Source organism: Theobroma cacao, chromosome 10, assembly GCF_000208745.1.
Source record: "Theobroma cacao cultivar B97-61/B2 chromosome 10, Criollo_cocoa_genome_V2, whole genome shotgun sequence".
Taxonomy (NCBI): domain Eukaryota; kingdom Viridiplantae; phylum Streptophyta; class Magnoliopsida; order Malvales; family Malvaceae; genus Theobroma; species Theobroma cacao.
In genome coordinates this window covers 15,644,965-15,663,860 of record NC_030859.1, presented here as the reverse complement: position 1 = coordinate 15,663,860, position 18,896 = coordinate 15,644,965, and the positions used below count along the sequence as shown (strand labels likewise).

Below are 18,896 nucleotides of genomic sequence, written 5' to 3'. Positions count from 1 at the left end.
CTTTTCTTAGGTGCTTTCCTAGCATAATAACATGCTACTCAGTGCATGTATGTCATGACATGTATTTATAGGGTCGGGTTTTACATATAATGTGATCGAGCAATTGAACAGGTTGCCTGCTCGTATTTCACTACTATCTTTGCTCCTCAGCTCGGAACCACATAGGAACTCTTTGATGAGGATTCTGAACCAAGCATGTGTGGATCACGACATTTCAGTTGAAAATTTGGACTACATCATTGAGAACATTTTAGTGGGTAACATAATATCCTTTAGCGATGAAGAAATCCCTTCTAGAGGTAGGGGAAACTACAAAGCCTTGCATATCACTATCAAGTGTAAAAGCTGTACAGTCGCAAAAGTGCTGCTTGATAACGGATCGTCCTTAAATGTGATGCCCATGAGGACCTTGGCCCGCTTACCCATCGACATGTCTTATATGAGAAAGAGTTAGTGATTGTGAGTGTCTTTGATGGGACAAGGAGAGAAGTAGTAGGGGACATTTAGATACTGGTAGAAATTGGCCCGTGCACCTTTACAATTGAATTCCAAGTTATGGATATCGCTCATTCATACAATTATTTGTTGGGAAGACCTTGGATCCACATGGCTAGGGCCATACCTTCATCGCTTCACCAAAAGGTTAAGTTCATCGTGGATGGGAAAATTGTATGTGTTAACGGGGAAGAGGACTTACTCATAAGCAAGCCAGCGGATACTCCTTACGTGGAAGTGGCGGAAGAAGTACCTGAATGTTCTTTCCGATCCTTCGAGTTTGTTAACACCACATATGTTGGAGAAGGAACCACACCGCCTATTCCGAGGCTTTCCAAAACCACCAAGATGGTTGTCAGTCAGATAGTAAGGAAAGGATGCCGAGCAGGGGCAGGACTAGGAAGAGAACTGCAAGGCATTAGAAGGCCTATACGTGCTACCAAAAATGAAGAAAGGTTTGGCCTGGGGTATAAGCCAATTAAGAAGGAAAGAGAAGAAATGATAGCCGAAAGAAAAAGGGAAAGGTTGGCTCGCTTTAAGGGGCATGAGTTGGGAATCCATGGAATGACATATCCTCATCTCTACGAGACATTTCGATCTGGAGGCTGTATCTTTCTTGAATCACTCACTGTTGGGAGCCGAGAATCAGTGTCAGCTTTAGGGGAAGCCTTTTTTGATTGATCAATATGTGCAACGGAGGAAGGTGAAGAGTAGCTAGGAAATGTGGATGGAATTCGTAGTACATACCTCGAGCCACCGAATTTGAAGTTGAGCAGCTGGACCACCATGAGTTTACCAATCACTTGTGATTCAATTTCAAAGTAATGCAAACTAAACATTTGTGCTTACGCCCAAGAGCATTGGAAATTTTATGTATCGGGCTTTTTATCATTTATCATTCTAATAAATTGACATGCGTAGTGCATTTCTCATATCTCTCCTCATGGTTCACCATTTCCATTCTTGTCATCTCATTCCTTTATTTTAACTGTTTATCTATACAATAGCTCTACATCTTTCAATTCCCTTTACCTTCCAAGATTCCAAATAATGAATGCGAAGATGATAATGACAGTGGTTTTGAGGTTAATTTTGAAAAAGGTACAAGTGTTAGTGAACTTGAGGATACAGAAAACGTGGAGGATTATGATTTAACTCCAGACCTATTAAGACTAGTAGAACAGGAGGGGAGACAAATTGTCCCACATCAAGAGACACTTGAAACGATTAATTTGGGAAATGAAGATAATAAGAAAGAAGTTAGAATTGGTACGATGTTGGCGCTGACTGAAAAAGAAAAACTAATAAAGCTACTTCATGAATATGTAGATGTGTTTGCATGGTTCAATCAAGATATGCCAGAACTCAATACAGACATTGTAGCCCATAAACTGCCTTTGAATCCTGAATGCAAACCAATTAAGCAAAAGTTGAGAAGAATGAAACCTGAAATGCTGTTGAAAATTAAGGAAGAGGTGAAAAAGTAGTTCGATGTAGGATTCTTGGAAGTAGCTAAGTACCTCGAATGGGTTGCAAATATTGTCCCAGTGCCTAAAAAAGATGGGAAGGTAAGAATGTGTGTGGATTATCGAGATTTGAATAGAGCTAGCCCAAAAGATAATTTTTCTTTGCCCAACATCGACACCCTCGTTGACAATACTGTTCGTCATTCCATGTTTTCCTTTATGGATGGTTTTTCAAGATATAACCAAATTAAGATGGCACCAAAGGACAGAGAAAAAACTACCTTCATAACTATGTGGGGAACCTTTTGTTATAAGGTAATGCCATTTGGTTTGAAGAATGCTGGGGCAACTTATCAACGAGCCATGGTGACACTTTTCCATGACATGATGCACAAAGAGGTTGAGGTGTATGTGGATGATATGATTGTAAAAGCTCGCAAAATAGAGGACCATGGGACCAATCTTGAAAGGTTGTTTAAGAGGTTACGGAAGTTTCAGCTCAGATTAAATCTGGGAAAGTGCACCTTTGGAGTCACTTCAAGAAAGTTACTTGGTTTCGTCGTCAGTAAAAGAGGAATAAAAGTTAACCCGGATAAGGTTCAAGCAATCCGTGATTTGCCTCATCCCAAAACCCAGAAAGAGGTTAGGAGATTCTTAGGAAGGTTGAATTATATAGCTCAGTTCATATCACAACTCACACTCAAATGTGACTCGATCTTCAAGCTCCTTCGCAAACACAATCCTAGGGCATGGAACGAGGAGTGCCAAGTTACTTTTGATAAGGTTAAAGAATATATGTTGAGTCTGCCAGTATTGGTACCACCTATGACCGGGAGACCCCTCCTCTTGTACTTGACAGTAAATGAAGGATCCATGGGATGTGTGTTGGGACAGCATGATGAAACTGGTAAGAAAGAAAGGGCAGTTTACTACTTGAGTAAAAAGTTCACTGAGTACGAGTCCAAGTATTCCTCATTGGAAAAAATGTGTTGTGCTTTAGTATGGACGGCGCATCGACTCAGGCAGTACATGCTATATCATACCACTTGGCTCATTGCTAAGTTGGATTCTATTAAATACGTTTCGAGAAACCATCCTTATCAGGTAGAGTGGCAAGATGGCAAGTGTTGTTATCTGAATATGATATTGCATATGTGTCCCAAAAAGCTATCAAAGGAAGTGTAATCGCAGATTTTCTGGCGGAAAGGGTGGGGGAGGATTATGAACCAATGGAGTTTGAGTTCCTAGATGAGGACCTGATGTCGGTTTGTCAAACAAATGAGGAGGAATCAGAAGAGAAAGAGAATTGGAAGATGTTTTTTGACGGAGCTTCGAATGTCTTGGGGCATGGCATAGGGGTCGTGTTAGTGTCACCAGAAGGAGATCTTTATCCCGTCATAGCTAAACTCAACTTCTATTGCACCAATAATGTGGCCGAATATGAAGCTTGTGTCATAGGTCTTCAGGCAGCAATCGAGAGGAAATTTCACATTTTGGAAGTATATGGGGATTCTGCTTTTGTCATTTATTAGATGCGAGGAGAATGGGAGACATGCGACTCAAAGTTAGTCCGGTATCATAAGTATGTTTAAAAGCTTATTGAAATTTTTGATAAGATTCGCTTCACTCATTTGCCCCGAGAAGATAACCAAATGGTTGATGCATTAGCCAAGCTGGCAGCAATGTTCAAAGTTGGTACCGATGTCAAGATTCAACCCATCATGATTAATCTTCGAGAGTGCCCCGCACACTGCTCTAGTGTAGAGGGAGAAGTAGACAGGAAACCATGGTACCATGATATTGTGCATTATCTCAAGTTTCACCAGTATCCGGAACAAAGCTCAAAAAATAATAAGAAAACCATTAGAAGGTTGGCAATGAATTTCTTCTTGGATGGGGACATCTTGTACAAGAGAAGTAGGGATCAAGTGCTTTTGAGATGTGTGGATTCAGTCGAAGCTCAAAGAATAGTTGAGGAAGTTCACGAAGGAATTTGTGAGGCACATGCAAGTGGGCATATGTTGGCAAAACAGGTCATGAGAGTAGGATATTACTGGCTCACGTTGGAAACAGATTGTATAGATTTTGCTCAAAAGTGTCACAAGTGTTAGATATACGCAAACAGAATCCACACTCTTGCAAATTCACTGAATGTACTGACATCACCATGGCCATTCTCAATGTGGGGCATGGATGTGATTAGGTTAATAACCCCGAAGGCATCAAATGGGCATCAGTTTATTATGGTGGCGATTGACTACTTCACTAAGTGGGTAGAAGCAGCATCTTATGCCAATGTGACCCAGAAAGTGGTATGTAAGTTCATCTAAAAAGAAATAATATGCCACTATGGTCTCCCAGAAGGATCATCACAGATAACGCTAGTAACCTCAATGGTTCGATGATGAAAGAGGTTTGTGCCAAGTTCAAAATCAAGCATCACAATTCAACGCCTTATCGCCCAAAGATGAATGGAGCAGTAGAAGCAGCCAATAAGAACATCAAAAGGATAATTGAAAAGATGACAGATGTATACCAAGACTGGCATGAGAAGTTACCCTTTTGCTTTGCATGCTTATCGCACAACAGTATGAACTTCCACGGAAGCTACGCCGTTCTCTTTGGTGTATGGGATGGAAGCAGTTTTGCCAATTGAAGTAGAAATCCCTTCCCTAAGGGTCCTTAAAGAAGTACAGTTGGAAGAAGCCGAATGGGTTAACGCTCGTTATGAGCAATTGAATCTCATAGAAGAAAAAAGGTTGACAGCACTTTACCATGGGCAGTTATATCAAAAGAGAATGATGAGGGCATATGGCAAGAAGGCACATCCTTGACAGTTCCAAGAAGGAGAGTTAGCATTGAAAAGAATTCTCCCGAACCAGCAGGATCTTCGTGGGAAATGGACACCGAATTGGGAATGACCATTTGTGGTGAGGAAAGCTTTTTCAGGAGGAGCACTAATTTTGGCAAAAATGGATGAAAGGGAGCTTTCTAACCCAGTGAATGCTGATGCTGTCAAGAAATATTTTGCATAAAAAAAAAATTTCAAGTTGAAAACCTGAAAAGGGGGCTTGATTCTAGGAGATGTATTTAGGGCGAAAACCCGAAAGGGCAGTCTAGACACGAAGGAGGTCCAAGTACTACAAGGGCTTAACACAGAAGGGGTGAAAATCATGATCTGAGATGTTCAGACAAAAGACAAAGCAGCTGACGATTGTGCCTGTTTCGAGATAAAATTTCAAGACTACTGTCAATATCTATCGGAACAGTCATTAAGAAAGAACTATATCCCTTTTGTATTAATTGGTTTTCCCCTGTTCCTTGTCATTATGCCTGATTGTAGAAACTTCCCTTTTTCTAATGAAAAATAGCCTTTCTGCTCCCTACATGGTCATCATTTCCATTCTGCCAAGAGAGGAGATATGATTACATTGTATTGCATTTGTCATAAAATTGGAATGATATTTAATAAAGAGCATGATCAAGTAAAGAAATGTTTATAGTATTTTGAAAAAGGATCATAATTGACCGGGAATGTAATGGAGTCTGGTAATGTAAAAAAAGAAAGAGAAAAGACTAAGAAAAAAGAGAAAGAAATGGAAATAGCAACAAAATGGAGAACAGTAAAAAATGTGAAGAATAATTGGACCATGCATATGATAGAGGAAGAAAACAGTTGTGAGCAATGAATCGGGAAAGACGAGAGATCGGAAGCGTGATCGGTTCATCCCCCATTGATCAAAGAGAAGACTCTAAAACACCCAAAAAAAACTGATGAAGATGATTAAGATATTTAAATTACCATATTCAAAGTTTTAAAACAACTGAAAAAGAGGGAAATTCATCTTTAAAGTCGTAGAGCCTTAGATGAGGAATTGATTTATTTTTCACCACATCAAAAAAGAAAAAGATCTCGTTACCTCAGTTTTAAGGAGTTCATTTTTAAAAGTTTCGTTGCCTCAACTTTGAGGAATTCATTTTAAAAGTTTCATTGCCTCAGCTTTGAGGAGTTCATTTTTAAAAAGTTTCGTTGCCTCAGCTTTGAGGAGTTCATTTTAAAAGTTTCATTGCCTCAGCTTTGAAGAGTTCATTTTAAAAGTTTCGTTGCCTCAGCTTTGAGAAGTTCATTTTTAAAAGTTTTGTTGCCTCAGCTTTGAGGAGTTCATTTTTCAGGTTTCATTGCCTCAATTTTGAGGAGTTTATTTAAAAAAAAAAACCTTGGTAACAGAATTAAAGAATGTAGTTAAATACAGTGTCTACATCTTTGCACTATTTCGGATTTTCGAAATGCGCAAAGAGGGGCAGCTGTAGACACTGTAAAAAAAGAAAAGTTATAATAAAATTAAATTAACTAAAAATAAACAAAAAAAAAGAGAGGTAAGATTGGCAAGGTGCGGACGCACCCTGCCAACCACCACCCTCACCCTTTCAAACGTGAAAAATTTGCGTATGACAGGGTAGTTGGAGCATGCCCCCTTCAACCGAGTATAAAAAGGGCACTGTAGCACTCTTTCGGGGGCCAAAAATCTGAAAACCAAAAACAATTCCTAGGAATTCCTATCAACCCAAAAACACAGCATCAAAAACATCCTAAGCTTTCTAGCAACAAGAAAACAACCACAATCCATAACCAAAAAATCAAAAAAAAAAAACAAAAAATCCAAAATGCCACCGGTTGGGTTAGTGAGTTGAGGGATTTTTGTTTTTTGGGTGAAAGGAGAGGAAAGAAATTTTTTAGGATAGATTTTGGATTTTTGGGGGTTTTTGTTGCTGCCAAATAGAAAGCAATTTTGGGGAAGGGATTCTGTTGCCGCTAGTCAAAGTAGGAAAGCTTTGGTCTTTTGCATCGCCGATACAGTGAAGATCTGGTGAGAGGGCGAAAAGGAGAGGAATAGTGAGTGAAGAGGGGGAGATCTTGTGTGAGAAAGAGCAGAAAAAACAGAAACTGTTAGAGAGAAAGAGAAGTAGCTGGCCACTAGAGAGAGAAAGGGAAGGAAAAAGTGAAGAAAGGATCAAAAAATAATGGGGGTTCTTAAAGTGTATCGTATGGGTAGATCTTTCCTTTCCTACCCCATATGGCATACTTTGGAAGAATAGAATTTGCTGGCTGTAGAGTAAAAAGTTGATTAGAGTGGGCTGTAGATTTGGATGAGCTTAGAAAGGTAAAACATTTATCATTTTTCTTAAATTTTTATGGCTTGAGCTGATTCATTTTATTTGTTCTTAGGATTATTGTTTAATCATTTAGGATTAGTACCTCAATATAATGTTCTAAAATCCTTAGGTTTTATTTTTGAGATTTAAGAAAGTAATACAAATAGAGGGATATGTAAATATAAATAATATAAAAAATTTTACATAAGAAAAGGATTTAAATGTAAGAAAATATTTATTAGAGGTATTTAAACTTAGGAAAATAAAGCAATAGCAAAAAAAATAGATTGCTAAATAAAATATGTTTATAATGATAGATCTAGAGAGCTAAATATAAAATATAAAAATATAAATGAATGAAATAGATGATAGGCTAAAAAAATATATATAAAGGTTAAGTTAAGTGAAAATTGGAAACTATTGAGATATTGGTGGGGTATCCATGGGTAAAACCATATAAAGGAGCATGTAAAATATGTATATACATTAGATTATAAAAATATATTTAGTAAATGAGAATAAACAAGGAAGAAACATTTTATGTTAAATAAAAAAATATATAGTTGAGCTAGTCAAATAATTATAATAGGATAGGTATTAGAATTGACCTTAGAAAAATTGATTTTTAAGACACCATAATATTAAATAAGATACGTAAACAATACCGATGATGAGATGATCGGTCGGGACGCTAGAAGTCGCAATCCTAGGCCCATATTCCCTAGGTTCGAAATCCGAATCAAGGCTCCACCAGTACGATGGGAGGGCCTCGATTTCAAGATCCCGAAATTTTAATAAATAAAGAATTCGACTATACAAAAATTATTCAATAAAAATAATAAATAAATAACAATAGATAAAAAAAGTGATGATAAAAATAATAATAATAATTCAAATATATAGTAAATAATTAATTTGTGAAAATGCAATATATATGACATTAAATAAATAAAAAAATAAAAAAAATAAATAATAATAAAAAATCTAAAACAACTAATTTAAAATTAAGCATTAAATCTCAAGTGCCACAAACTATGAATTAATAAATATCACAAAAAAATGTGAAGACAAAGATAAGAAAGAAAAAAAATTAATTATAGATATATAAAATAAGATTTTAGGCTTTAATAAAAGTTTGCTTATGAAAAAATATAAAAATATAAAAAAGATAAGAAATAGTATAATAAAGAAAATAATAAAAAAAATAAAATTGTTATTCACTAAAATAACATTGAATCATAAACAATTTATCTAATTATAACAGGAAAATAAAAGTAACTTAGAATAAAAAATGTAAAGTATGAAAAAATAATAATTAGAAATAAAATAAAAAATATGATAAAAAAATAAAATAAAATAATAAGGAAATTCAAAAAAAAAAAGATAATTGCATTAGCATAGCATATATATATGTTGCATATAAATATTTATGTTTCCGAGTTTAAGCCCCGATGATGGGATTTTTCAAAGATCTTGCAAAGGTGAGTATTTCTCGAAAAGTTTCCTAGGTGAAAGGATGTCCTCGGGTCCCACCAGTATGATGGGAGGGCTCGAGAAACATCTTTAATAAAAGGTTTTTGCCCGAATTAGGTTCACTATGCACGAAAACATTATTTTTAATGAAAAACATACGGTGATCCCGATGACGGTAATTATTCGTTAAATTTGAGAAGGTGAGTTTATTGGATACTTCCTTAGGTGAGAGAACACCCCAGATCCCACTAGTATGATGGGCGAATTCGGGAGAATGTCCTCGATGAAAAGTTATTCGTCCGACATTTTTATCCCACGCCATGCATTTCATCTTGCCTCACATTTGCATTTCATTTTAGGTTAAATAGGAAATAAAATAAGAGAATAATAACTAAGGAAATATAGTGAAATTAAAAATTAAAGCCTAATAGGATAATCTAAAAAATGGTACCGTTCATGGAACGGGGCATCCCGGGGATGCGAATCCTTCCCCGAGCGTAACCGTACTCCCGAACTTAGATCTAGAAAAACGTAGACCAGTTTAAGGTTGTTTTCGGTGGGCTTAAAATTAATTTAAGGCTTCATCGATTAGAATCGAGTCAATAGGTGGCCAATCGCACCTAGTAAAAAAGATTGGTGGCGACTCCTAACTCCTAGTTTTTAGTGAGTTTTCACATCACGTCTGGCGGTCGGGTTCACAAACCCGCACGTTACGACACAAAAGAGACTCGAACTTGTTTGTACCAAAGAAATCCCCTAACATGTTTTTAGACTATATCTTAAATATAATCAAATTCTTGATTTGTTGCTTAAATTTTGAAAATTTATATTTAAACATTCAAATTTTATTTCCATTCATTAATTTGTAAATGAAATTAACACCATCAATCAAATGAATGATGTATCCAATTAAAACATTAAATAGAATTATGCGAAGTAATATCTTGAAACATGTGGTATGTTGTTCGGGTAACACTTTGAACCATTCATGACTTTCCTACATATGGTATATTCTCTGGATGAAGTAGTTATGGATGTTCATCATGTCTTTATTGCATGGAGCATGTGAAGAGTTTCATTTTGAAGTAGGGGAAGAAGCCTTTTTTTGGATTGTCATCGATAATTTTTACTAATTGATCATCATTTTTGTCGACAAAAAGATAGATTTAAAAAATGTGTTGAATGAGACTCTCCAAATCCTCGCTTATCAAGTAAAGAGATCTTGCAATGGTTGGATTCAATTCCTAATATCACATGAAGGACAAAGGTTGGAGACCAGAAGCTTTTTAGTTTCTGTCAAACTCATAATTGTGTGAAAAAGAGTATTTTTTTAGACTTACCATATTAGCATACGAATCTCATTTTCATCATAACTTGGATGTAATGCATATTGAGCTTAATGTGTTTAGAAAAATATTTAACAAGATGATGGATGTTAAAGGGAAGAAAAAAGACAATGTTAAGGCTTGTCAAGATTTTGAGGTGTGTTGTAGGCGACCTGAATTGAATTTAATTGCGAATACTGGTAAAATTTATAAACCGAAAGCCTTGTTATTAGCCTTAAGTTACATCATATTTTGATTTGGCAAAAATCACATGTTTTCTTGAACTTAATGTCAAGCATTTGAAATTGTCTCAAATACATTTTTAATCTCTTAAGGTTACATATTTGTTTAAAAAGCTATGCATAATTAGAAAACACCTTATAAGCTTGCAAATAATGCATATTCAGCTAAGAATGCAAAAGCAAACATGCCTTGAAATGTTATTGAATTGTAGGAACAAGCAAGGAGAAAATAGCTAGAGAGATGCATCGAAAAGCTAAAGAAACCTTAATACACAAGCCAATAGTAGATCCTAGAGAAGCTCGAGTCAATCCAAAGGTTGAAAGAGTGCAAAACTTGAAGATTATAAAGCCATAGTCAACCTTATTCCAAAAGGCAAAAAAAAAATCAAGTTTTGAATAGACATAGTCAACCTTAGACCAAGCATAGTCAACATTGACAAGTCAAAAGTAAAGAAAAGTCAACATTACACAAACATAGTCGACTATGGAGGAGTTATAGTAAACTATAGTAGTTTAATTTTGCAAAATACACGTTTTTGAGAAAAAAATTGAGTGAAGGAAGGTTATTCTTGATTATAGAGTCCTAATTTGAGAAGTTTGAAAAACATAGTCGACCCTAGGAGTATTGTGGTTGACCTTCAAGCTTCAGCAATGGTTAGATTTGATTCAAATTTGTGTGCAATGACCCCAAACTTTGCCTAAGCTATAAATAGATGCATTTAAGCCATTTGAAGCAAGAGAAGACCAGCACAAAAGAGAAAAACCCTAGAGAGACCAAAAAGCTCATCTTTCCTCTCTAGTGTTGATTTTAGTCTTCATCAATCTTAGAAAAGTTTAATACGTGCTTTATTCAAGTTGATATTTCTTCTCTCACTACACATAAGCTTAAAGGCTTAGCACTCAGCCTTTGTAAAGGCATTTTCTTGTTGAAATTCGCACTTAAAGTCTTAGCACTCAGCCTTTGTAAAGGCATTTTCTTGCTGAAATTTGCATTTCATTGTAAAGGTTCTAGGTTAACCTTGAAAAGCTATTTGTAAGTTGTGGTTGAGCCTTTAAAATCTATTATTGATGGGTTATCGGTTGATCTCGTTAAAAAGCAAGAATCCCTTTGTGGATTGTAAGAGTTAGCGCTTGATCCCATGTAAATGTAAGAATTTCTTTCTAGATTGTGTGAGGGTTATCACTTGATCTTGTAAAAAGCTGATATAAGGGTTATCGTTTGATCCCATTAAAAACCAAGAATCTTTTTAGTGGATTAAAAATTTCTTGGTTACCTAGGAGTGGATGTTGGCATCGAAAAAACTAAACTACTATAAAATATATGTCTCTTTTTAATTTTTGGCATTATTATTTATTGTTTAAACTTGCTTTAGGAAAATAGGTTTTACATTGATTTATTACTTTATTCTTAGGAAAATGTTTTTCACTATATTTTTCATAGCTAGTATTTAATTTAAGAATATATTTCTCTTTGGTATATTATTTTTATGCTTAGTAATTTATTGTTGAAAAACTGTTTTTGACACTAGAAAATATTTTTGAGTGAAAAGGTTTTAATTTTATACTTAGATTTTCAAAAAAAATTTTAAATATCAATTTACCCCCCTCTTAGAATATTTGCTCTTTGAGACTTCAACACTAGCAATTGGTTTCAGAGTATGGTCTCAAATTTTGTAGGTCAACTACCTTTGAGAGATCCTTTGTAAAAGCTCAAATCAGGCAAAATGGAGGTGGTGACAATTGTACTTGGTGGATGGCAATCGAGCCAAAGACTACTTCTTTTTGTAGGTAATAATGATCCATATTAGAAAAAGAGAATGAAATGTTTATTCAATCTATGAATTTAAATGTTTAGAGTGTTATATTAGATAGTCCTCATGTCCCATATAAGGAGGCAGACAACAACATAGTAATTAAAACTAGAAAATTGTGGAACAAAAAAGAGAAGAAATTGATTCAAATCAATTGCAAAGCATACCATACTCTCTGTGGCTCCCTAAGTGTTAGTGAATTCAACAAAGTCCCGATGTGTGAAAATGCCAAAGAAATTTGGGATACCTTAGAAACTAACTATAAGGGAACTTACCAAGTTAAGGAATTTAAAATTAGATTGCTTACACATGATTATGAGCTCTTTAAGATGAAAGAAAGTGAATCAATTAATAAGATGTTTGAAAGATTCACAAATATCATTGGTGGTTTAAAGGCTTTAGGAATAGATTTTCCCAATGCCCAACTTGTTAAGAAAATCCTCTATAGCCTACCTAAATCTTGGAGATCAAAAGTTACGGCTATAAAGGAAGCTAGAAACCTTAACAATTTTAACTTGAAAAGCTAATAGGATCCTTACTTAGCTACAAGATGACTGTCACGACTTCGTACTCCCCTCGAGCCAGTGACAACCACCGCGGTGTCCCGATCGACACTCATTACTTGAAATGTCAACCAAAACCCCGCAAGGCTTTAATATCAGTTTCTCATTTCCCTTGTGAGTAACCGTTGCCAAATATCATGTTCTAAAAGATTTTAAGCTATTTCCAACTTAAATCAGTAAAAAATGATTTCTGTCTCATAGGGGCATTTTGATCATTTTCTCCCAAAAATTTCAAAACTAGCTAAAAAGGTAGTATACGAGTATAAAACACATAATTCACAATAAAAAATAAGTTTAAACGTCTAAAACCTTCATTTAAAATGAAATTATGACTATTCTATTTTCTTATAAAACAATATTTATAGAGTTACCGGTAAATAATTTTTGTAGCGTAAAAGCTAAATAAATTCATACATACTGTAATACAGATAACCAAAGTATAAAATTTAATTTACAGTGACACATGGGTCCACAAACGACCAAAAGTATCAAAAGTGATAAACCTACAATTTTTGAGGAGGCAAGTCCAACTATAGCCCTCAACAAAGTGAGCTATCTACCGACTATCCTGAGCCTGAAATGGGTGAAAATGAGGGTGGTGAGATTATATTATCCCAGTGAGTAAACAAATACCATCTAAAATATCTAAATCCGAGTAAATGGAGACAGATAAAATAGATTAGCATAAAATGATTCTCAACATTTCAAACTCATTTTAATAAGATAAAATAGATTTATTTCACCAAAATAAACAACGAAGCTTATGATTTCCTGAAAAGTTTGGCTCATGCCAAAATCATTCTCATACTCAGTTATCAGGGATACCTTGACCGAGAGCTATCCCAACTGAGTCCGCCAAGGCTGTTAAAAAGTCATGTACGCATAAATCATACTTTTTTTTTTAAAACATAGCCGTTCCTTGGCGTTGGCTGAGTTCACCCTCACGTGGTGGTTTGGCATGAAGTGAACTCTAAAGTTTTAACCTCAAGAGTTATCCAACCGCACCTCTCATACTGATGTATGAATATAATAGGGTTACCGTGCCCCTCTAATAGGCTGGTCTAGGGAACTTGTCCACTACAGCGATCAATTTATAACCCACCAATTCAATAAAATTCCACAGCATGACATGACAATTATTTTATTTTACAGCTTCTCAAGGCAAATCAACAGTTCATACTTTTTCAGCACATTTACCAAATCCAGCCACTCATGCCCACATTATCATAAGCCATTTAATTCAATCCATAATTTACAACACAACAATTAGTCTCCAATTACTCCATTTTCAAAACCATCATTCAATTTCAAGACAATTTTATAAAATCATTTCATTTAATCACATTTTGCTTATAAAACATAAAGATTTACCATTTAAACTCATTTTCCATAAAATCACAAAAATGAATTAAAATTCACTTCAGATAATCAAGATGATGATAAGGTTACTCACTATTTCAGGAGTCAAATTTCGAGTACTCCGATTCTTGATCCTCGAGTACTATCTCTTTACTTTTGCCAGAAAGCCCACCACCTAGACATAATGTGCAATAAGCCATTTACTACATTTGTGCTAAATTGTTATAAAACCAATTCAGGCTCTATACTAATGCGTGAAATGGGATGTAAATTGTTCAGATTATCGTCTAAACACAGTGTTCTACACAAATTCAATTATGTACCTAAATAAAATAGAATTGGCCTAATTCGATCTATCACTCGATTAATTGGCCAAAATGTCCAATTCAACTCCAATAATTTCATTTTTCTTCCAATTCTCCAAACCATCAAACACAAGTTAAATAACTTGAAATATGGCAAAATCATCCTCATATTTTCTCTTGAAAAATTCGGCCATGATGGGTGCATCAACACTATGATTTTTCCTACTTGATTTTCTCACCATAATTCATCATTTCCTAACCAATTCACTTGAAATAAAATCAAATCCACCATTAACACTCTAGAAGGAAGATTCGGCCAATGATGAACTCATGAGGAATATGTGAATTTCAAGCTTATTTCTTACACTTAACACCATAAACAACTTAAAACATCTATATATCTTAAAAATCTATCTAAATCATCATCAAATTCTCTCTCCTAGGGTTTGATCAGCACACTATCCTTCATGATATCTTGTGATTCAACCATGAAAAATGCAAAATAATGCATAGGAAAGATAGATCACAAGCTAGAGTTAAGAAATTTCACCTTTGATGACTTGATTACTTGAAATCCACCAATTTTTTCTTGAATTTTCACTCTAAGGTTTTTGTTCTTCGTTTCTTCCTTTGTTCTTGCTAGGCCGGCCATAAGAATGAATATGGAAGAGTTCAAATTGGCTTTATAAAGGAAAATATTAAATGGATAAAAATTTACCATGTGTCACCATTCCATTGGTCTATGTGTCATACTTACCCATTAAGCAATATCTCTCCACCATATAAATTTTCTCAATTATCCATGATAATATTGGGTAAAATCCATGTGCTGGACAAGTGTTGGATGATGTAAAATTACAATTTTGCCCTTGGGTGGCAAAATGACTATTTTACCCCTATGCTCGAAAAATGTCAAAATTAAAATTTTTCACTTCTCAAACTCAAATTATGTTCTAAATAGTCAATCTTAATCAAAAACTTCTTCCAACATTCCAATTTTAACCTCGGGTGGCAAAATGACCATTTTACCCCTAGGTCATGAAAATTTCAATTTGACTCCAAATCGGTCCTCAAACTCCGAATCACCATTTTAAGTCATTCTGGAGTTTTAAAATTCTCAATTTCATATTAAAATCTTTATTTGGACTAGTTCGAGGCTAAATTCAACTTAATTGTACCATTTGGTACAATACCGTCCTTTAACGATTTTTGAGGTACCCAAGTAAGCAAACATGTATTCTTATGTAAGAATGGTATAATAAACATATTGTAGAGCCGAGCTTGACAATGACGTTGAAACATGAGAGTGAGTTAGAGGAGTCTAAAAAGGAAGACATTGAAAAAGAGGGAATAACCCTCAAATCCATAGTTGAGAAAGAAAAAAAAAAGAAGTAATAAGAGTGAGAACGAAAATAAGGACGATGCGACCATGCTAGCTAGAAAATTTAATAGGTTAATGAGAAAACATCTTAGAGGAAAGAAACCAACAAGGAGAGATATGCCTAAGGAAGAACATTTTACAGACCATCTAAGATGTATTGATTGTAAAAAGCCAAGACATATCAAGTATGGATGTCCAAGCAAGAAGAACACTTTAAGGAACATCAAGCAAAGGGCAATGATGGCACATGGACTGACAGTGATAACTCTCAAGATAAGGAAAGTGATGCAATCACCAACCTTTGTTTCATGGCAAGAGATGACTACAAAGTATATCCCATTCCTCATAATCTTGACTTATGCGCTCATGAAGAGAACGTGTCAAGCCCGACTCTACAATATGTTTATTATGCCATTCCTACATAAGAATGCATGTTTGCTTACTTGGGTACTTCGAAAATCGTTAAAGGACGACTATATACCAAATGGTACAATTAAGTTGAATTAAGCCTCGAACTAGTCCAAATAGAGATTTTAAGACGAAATTAAGAATTTTAAAACCCTAGAATGACTTAAAATGGTGATACGGAGTTCGAAGATCGATTTGGAGTGAAATTGGAATTTTCATGACCTAGGGGCATAATGGTTATTTTGCCATCCGAGGTTAAGATGTGAGTGTCGGATGAAATTTTTGACTAAGATTGATCATTTGGAGTATAATTTGAGTTTGAAAAGTGAAGAATTTTAATTATGGCATTTTTTCGAGGATAAGGGCAAAATAGTCATTTTGCCACCCCAAGGGCAAAATTGTAATTTTACACCACCCAACACATGTCCAGCACATGAATTTCACTCATTATTATTATGGATAATTGAGGAATTTTAAATGGTGGAGAGAGATTGTTTAATGGGTAAGTATAACACATGGGCCAATGGAATGGTGACATGTGTCAAATTTTCATCCACTTATAATTGGCTTTAGAAATCAGCACATAAACCCTCCCAACTCATTTCTCTTGGTCAGCCAAAGGAAGAAAAGGGAAGAAAAGAAGAAGAACAAAACCCTAGCTAAGAAATTCAAGGGAAAATCACTAGATTTCAAGGAATGAAGACACTAAAGGTGAAATTTCTTAACTCTAGCTTGTGATCTATCTTTCCTATGCATTCTTTTGCATTTTCCATGGTTGAATCACAAGATATCATGAAGGATTCATGGCTGACCGAATTTAGAGAGAGAAGATTTGATGATTTATTTGGTTAGATTTTAAGATATTTTAGTGTTTTTAGTTGATTTATCATGTTTGGAACGAAAATAAGTAAGAAAAATCACATATTCTTCATGGATTCTTCATTGGCCGAATTTCATAAAGAAAATATTGAAGATGAATCTTGTGATGTCTTATGTTATTTAGTTAGAATTAATGAATTGTGGTGGTGGAAACCGAAAATGGTAATGTTTGGCATGAAAAACTGTATACCCCTCAAGAACCTCCATGGCCGAATTTTTCCAAGAGAAAATGTGAGGATGATTTTACCATATTTCAAGTTATTTAGTTTGTGTTTGATGATTTGGAGTATTGGCAGAGAAATGGAATTATTTGGAGTTGAATTGGATGTATTGGCTAATTAATCGGGTGATAGATCGAATTAGGCCAATACCATTTTATTTAGGTACATAATTAAATTTATATTGAACACTGTATTTAGATAGTTACCCGAGTATTTCACATCCCATTTCATGCATTAGTATAGAGCTTGAATTGGTTTTATAACGGTTTAATACAAATGTAGCAAATTGCTTATTGTGCATTATGTCTAGGTGGTGAGCATTCTGGCAAGAGTAAATAGGTAGTATCCGAGGATCAAGAATCAGAGTATCCCGAATTCGATTCCCATTACAGTGAGTAACCTTATCATCATCTTGATTATCTAAAGTGAATTTTAATTCATTTTTGTGATTTTATGAAAAATGAGTTTAAATGGTAAATCTTTATGTTTTATAAGCAAAATGTGATTAAATGAAATGATTTTATAAAATTGTCTTGAAATTGAATAATGGTTTTGAAAATGGAGTAATTGGAGACTACTTGCTGTGTTGTAAATTATGTTTTGAATTGAATGGCTTATGATAATGTGGGTATGAATGGCTAGATGGGTATTTGTGTTGAAAATGTGTAAACTGTTGTTTGCCTTGATAGGCTGGATAATGATAAAATTGCCATGTCATGCTGTTGAATTTTTATTGAATTGGTGGGTTATAGATTGGTCACTGTAGTGGCGGGTTTTGTGGACCAGCTTATTAGAGGGGCATGGAATCCAGGTATATTCTTACCTCGATCGGAGAGGCGCGTAAGGTAACTCCTGAGGTAAAACTTTAGAGTTCACTTCACGCTGAACCACCATGTGAGGGTGAACTCAGCCAAAGCCAAGGAACGGTTATGTTTTCAAAATAAAAACATGATTTATGCGTACATGACTTTTTAACAACCTTGGCGGATTCGGTTGGGATAGCCCCAGGCCAAGGTATCCCTGACAACTAAGTATGAGAATGATTTTGGCATGAGCCAAGTTTTTCAGGAAATCATAAGCCTTGTTGTTTATTTGGGTGAAATGAATCTATTTTATCTGTCTCTATTTACTGAGCTTTAGATATTTTAGATGATATTTGTTTACTCACTTGGATTATATAATCTAACCGCCCTCCTTCCCACCCATTTCAAGCTCAGGATAATCAATAGATAGCTTATTTCGTTGAGGGCTATAGTTGGACTTGCATCCTCAAAAACTGTAGGTTGATAGCCTTCATTACTTTTAGTTATTCGGGGGCCGACATGTCATTGTTAAATGTTTTGAATACCTGGCTGCGTGTGCTACTGTATGTAGGAATTTATTTTACTTTTATGCCGTAAAAATTATTTACGTAGCGTTCTATAAAAATTGTTTTATGAAAAATTGAAATATTTTATTCATTATTTTTATTTTATTCCATTAGCTATAATTTCACTTTAAATGAATGTTTTAGATATCTAAAATTATTTTCGGTTATGAAATGTGTAAATTTCTCCATATATTACATTTTAGCTAGTATCGAAATTTTTGAGAAAAATGACCAAAATACCTTTGTATAGTTGAAATTTCTCTGTGACTGTTTTTGAATTGAAATTGTTTCATATCACTTTAAAACATGATTTTAGTAACTAATACTTACAGGGGAAGCAAGAAAACTAGTGTTAAGCCTTGCGAGGTTTCGATTGACATTTCGGGTAATAAATGTCTATCGGGACATCGTGGCGATTGTCACGAGCTCGATGAGAGTTTCGGGT

The 18,896-nt window shown here is 34.8% G+C and overlaps 1 long non-coding RNA gene across 1 annotated transcript; it reads left to right on the top strand.

The window, feature by feature from the left end:
* Positions 16,482-17,893, top strand: LOC18586910. Its single transcript, XR_001929751.1, has 3 exons — positions 16,482-16,693; positions 17,393-17,473; positions 17,835-17,893. It is a non-coding gene; the product is annotated as an uncharacterized LOC18586910 (long non-coding RNA).